A 5,594-nucleotide genomic window follows, 5' to 3' on the forward strand; every position below is an offset into this window, starting at 1 on the left:
TGTAGTTTATTTCATTAATCTTTTTTTCTGTCAAGATTTTAACCCCAACCTTACACATAAAACAAACCCTTAAATCACAATGAAAATACTTCTGTTGTCACAATCATGAGTTAGTCAATTTTTCATTTTATCAATTCAGCTTTATTTGTTTAGCACCTTTCACACAGATGACAAAACTAAACAAGCACAGAGAAAAAAAACTATGCTAAAACTATGTTTAAAACTCAACATATTAAAAACAAAAAAAACCCCAAAACATCGTAATAAAATATGTTGTGTCCAGGGGATGGAGGGAGTTTATTGAAGTCTTCTTGGGCTCACATGGGAAATCATTTAAAATATAAACTTGATATTCAGTCTAAGGAAACTGCAGAGCGACAGAAGAACCAACAATATCTCCTGTTTCCTCCTTTAATGAGTCGACTTTTCTTGTGCTTTCAGACCAAAGAACTACAGACTCTTCACAACCTGCTCAAACTCTTGGTATAGAACCTCACCACACGGGTCAAGAAGGTTTCTGTCTCATTTCTACTCTGAAGCTCACCTTCTCCAGCTCAAACTGCTGATAAATGTTTCTGCTGCTCTAAAGTCTGGTCTCCAGAACTTCCTAAAAACTCTCAAAGTCTCTTCTGCTGCAGGTTGCTTTTTAGAACTGTTGCAGAAAACCTCACTAAACCACATGGAGGGGCCTCAAGATAGTCGTCCAAATGAAACCATACAAAAACCAAACTAGCACAACCCAAACGCTAAAGTCTCCTGCAGCCTACCAGAGAACCTCTGAGAACAGAGAATCAGGACAGGAACTCTTACCTTCTGGACAAGAATACAGAATGTGTCTGACCAAAAACCTCTGAAGACTCACTACAGCCAAGATAAAGACACAACTCAGCTGCACCAAATCCACTAATCACTGCACACACTAGCACCATGTGCTAACTGTGGCTAAAGAACCACCTTTACCAAGACAACTATCCAGTACAAAGCCCTAAAACGCACCAAGAAACACATTAAAGATGATTTTAATGCTGGAAGCTGCAAACCAACGCCTAAAGAACAAACTAAAGCAAATGGAGCCAAACCCAGTTCACTGGTGAAGAGAAGCAGAGGAAATGTTTGTCTGCAGCTAAATAAAGCAGGAAGACACTGAGCTGCTCAGGTGTTCCTGATAATACCAAGCTGCTCAGGTGTTCCTGATAACACCAAGCAGCCACCTGGACAGCCAATAGGAACACAGCTTACTGGAAGTCCAGAGGGCTGGGTTAGTGAAGTAAATTTAGTATAAAGTTGAAGCAGAAAGTTAAAGAAAGTTGAAAACCACCTTCTGATACCTGAAATCTCTGAGTTTTCACACAAAGAACACCTGAACATGTCAAACTGGTTCCATAGTAGAACCATCATTGTAAAAACGTCATAGTATGGTGTGTTGCTCAAAAAACATTAGGACCCGGCTGTCAGGGGACAAACATGTAAGAAACATGAGAACAGAGAGAACCCAACCAGTAGGTCACAGTTTATCATCCCCCAGTCATCTCCTGAAGTCCATATGGTGAGAGACATCAGTATCTGGTTGTTCATTTACCAGAGGATGCTTATAATCATGCTGATGTGGTCTGTACTCTACTGTATTTTAGTGACTCAATAAATGCCTAAGTTGTTTTCTTTAAAATGCTTTTTTTAAATAAATATTTAACAGCCTATATGTAATCAATAAATGGTCTTTGTCTATCTTAAGAAAAACGCACTCAGAACTCTGATATGTTAACAGTACTAAATACATCAATAAATACATGCATACACACAAAAATAAGTTAATACATTAACTGTGTTAAGATTTAGATTTTTAAAAAAGTTGTTTATGTTTTTGCAGAATCCAGTATTGCTCACTGGTTGGTCATTACAGTTTGTTAGTTTGATTTCACTGTTTAAAATGATGCCACCTCTTTTCAGACAGAACCTGTGATAATAAAACAATACAAAATTTTTAGTTCCGTGTTAATAAAGCACTTAAAGCTTTAAGTATGGCTAAATGCTTTTTTCAAAATTAAATATATCACTCCTTAGGTGGTAGTGGCCCCAAGTTCAGTAAAGTTGGAAAGATATTCACAGATTCGGACTTCCAGCATCAATAACTCATTAGATATAGGTTGTCAAAACATAAACGGTGCCTCTTTCCCATTGTTGCAAGGCAGACAATGTGCTACAAGCCCAGTTTTATCAAAAGTAGCTGTCTTTCAAGCTACAGGAATAACATTGGTGTCTATGGAGTGAACAGGGTCCGTCTGCAATTTGCAAAACCACTGCAACAGTAAAGAGAGACAAATATTCAATAACTTCACTCTTATACATTGTAGTGTCACTAAAATCACTGCAGCCTTCAACTGGCTCCTGTTGACAAAGTGTTTTAACAGAAATGTAAATGCTGTAATTTGATTCTTTTAATGAACCATGTAACTTGAATGGATGTGATGCTGGTGTGACCACAGTGCACACGTCTGATGTTGCTCACAGTGGTCCAAGGGACGCTCAGGGAGTTTGTGTGTTTGCTCACACTCAGGAAAAATTAGAGGGAACATTGACTATAACCTGTTGGGACCTGAACTTTAAAGGACCTCTGAAGATGTCCTGTGGCATCAGGCTCCAGATGTTAGCAGCAGATCTTTCCTTCCTGGAAGTTGTGAGGAAGGGTTTCCAAAGATCAGACTTGTTTTCCCAACACACCTCAAAGATGCTTGGGTTCTGGAGAATTCTGAGTCCAAGTCAACACCTAGAACTCTTGGTCCTGTTCTTCAAATCATTTCTGAACAATACTGAAAGTGTGGCAGGAAGCATTATTCCTTTAATTAGTCACACACCTATTTCATAATGTGGAATATTACTTTACTACTTAACTATCATTGGCAGCGTTCTACTATTCCAGCCCTATTTCAGCTATTTTTATTTTTACTGATGTGTCTTACAGTATATCTTGCTGCTTTTCCATCAGACACTGCATTTATTCTCGTGATTTTTTTTCTAAACCAAATCTGGTACAATAACTTTCTTTGGGATTAATAACGTTCTGTTTTATTTTATCCCACTGATAAAATCTACTGCCATCTGGTAATACTGTTGCCACGAAGGGTTGCATATTATGCAACAATGCTCTAGTAAATGGAAGTCCTGAGACTTCCTAGCAGAACATAGCCCAGAGCATCTCACTGTCTCTGCTGGCTTACCTTCTTCCCATAGTGCATCCTGCTGCCATCTCTTTCACAAGTAAACAAACCCATCCATCCACATGATGTTAAAAAAAAACCCACAATTCATCAGCCGAGGCCACCTTTTTTCATTGCTGCATGGTGCTTTTGGTGGTGGACAGGGGGTCAGCATGGTGTGTTCAGACACCTTTCTATCATAGCCACTATTAAGGTTTTCAGCATTTTGTGCTCCAGTCGCTCCTTTGCGGGATCAGACCGCTCATACCGGGTGATTTTGAATCACGTTTGTGAGGTACAAGACTTTTTGGAAGAGTTTTGGAGCTACTCCAACCCAATCATCTAACCATCACAATTGTCAAAATCGCTCACACTGCCCATTTTTCCTGCTTCCAACACAAAAACTTCAAGAAGTAGCTGTTCACTGACTGTCTACTATTTCCCACATTGACAGGTGCCATTGTAACAAGATAATCTGTGTTATTCACTTCTTCTGTCAGTGGATTTAATGTTGTGGCTGATCAGTGTGTAGTCCTTTCAAACGCTGGCTGATAAACAATACTGAAAGTCACATATTGCATACAACAGGCGTCTCAGCAGAGCACGCTTAAAACTCCCCCAGCATTACAAACCAGCTAATATGTCACTAAATGCAGCAACCTTTAAGGCTCCCTTTGAGTCTTTATTTCAAAAAAGCACCCTAATGACAAATCTATTGATTTTTGGGCAAACATTAGCTGCTTTTCCTTGAAGAGAGTCAATAACCTTGCCGAGTAAATCTGCAGTCCTCGCGCTGTATCTCAGCTGCATTCAGTCAGTGTCGTTCTTCTTCACTTGGCCAAACAGCAGCAGACTGAAACTGTTGCAGAGGATCCACAGCCTGAGTGAATAACTGCTGATAAACTATTCTGTGGATCTCACCAAACAGCTGCATTCACGGTCCAGCAGAGGTTCAGATGCTTAGTCTTGCTTTTATAGCCAATGTCATTATTGAAGGGATGATTTTAGTGTTTAACCAGGCGCAATGTTTGTCTGCAAAGTCATCTGAGGTGAAATACAGATTACTAATAGAAAGAAGCAGCAACAAATAACTTTCTGTGCATTGGCGCCTTTAGTATACAAACCGGAATTCTTCTTTATGATTGCTTTGAGTCTGTTTTACACTTCAAAGAAGGTTATTTTATCATTCTTGTGCATCTGTGTTTATTTTTGTTGACTGTGATCAACATATTTTGGAAGATATTGACCAAATTGGCATGAAATCTGTTCATCTTTACTTTCACACTGCCACCTGGAGCCACACTACATTTAGTGTACCCTTACATAAGTAATATACAGCACCAGAAAGTCAATATGACCGCTGCAGCTGTGAGAGGTGGAGGTCTGCACTCTGATTACTGTGTTGTTGTCCGGTATCTTCTGGTAACTTGGACAACAATGGTCGACTGCCTGACAGAGATGCCAACAGAGTTTTTGCTATTTAAAATGATCCAATGCTATCATCCAAATGTGTTTTTTTTCAGCTGAGTAGCAGCCAGATTGAAGTCACAGCAAAATAGAGATTACTTGCTGGTCAATGGCAGACATGGTGGAAATTGCAAAAAGAAATTCCTATCCTTGGAAAATATGTGATAAAATGTGACTGAAGCCAGCGACAGAGTGGTTATAATGGTTTAAAAAGTCAACAGGTGTATTCAGGCGTCAGCTTTTTGCAAGGGAGGTGAGACACCAACATTTGCATGCATGCATTAGTTGAGGGCAAGAGTTGAAGGGTTACGTAGTTAAGCACGCTCCATTTGATTCAACTGATTCATGGTTTGGAAATAGCTGAAGTGGAAGAGTGGGCAAATGTTTGTGCATTTATATTCATGGCCATGTGATCTGTGGCAGTTACAGCACCCACCGTCTGCTCATTAAAATCATTACCATGTCTACCTTACAGTGGGCTATTACAACTTTTGCAGTATTAAAAAGTCTCCTTGTCCCCCTGCAGTGCTCATCTGCCAGTTAATTTTTTGGGGGGATAACAGCTCCTCTTATGTGTACACAGATGGTGGCAGGCTGCAAAATAACAGGTTTCTTTCATAAATATATATATGAGGATGTGGTTCAGAGGAAATAACTATGCAGTGAATTATAAATGTGGTTTTCTGCACTAACTGTCTTCTTATGGCTAATGGCAAAACATCACAAAGACAATATGGAGAAAAATGCTGCTCTTGGTGCATTATTTTATGAGTTAATGCAAGCTAAATTATGATTACTGATCTGAACTTTTATTTAATCTGTACAAGTTTGACAAGAACTAACAGCTATTAAAATGTACAAATTCCACAAAGACCACATTTCAAATCATACCTGAAGAAATCCCCATGTTCTTAAGAATCTATGATCAGTGAG

Source organism: Amphiprion ocellaris, chromosome 10 (assembly GCF_022539595.1).
Source record: "Amphiprion ocellaris isolate individual 3 ecotype Okinawa chromosome 10, ASM2253959v1, whole genome shotgun sequence".
Taxonomy (NCBI): domain Eukaryota; kingdom Metazoa; phylum Chordata; class Actinopteri; family Pomacentridae; genus Amphiprion; species Amphiprion ocellaris.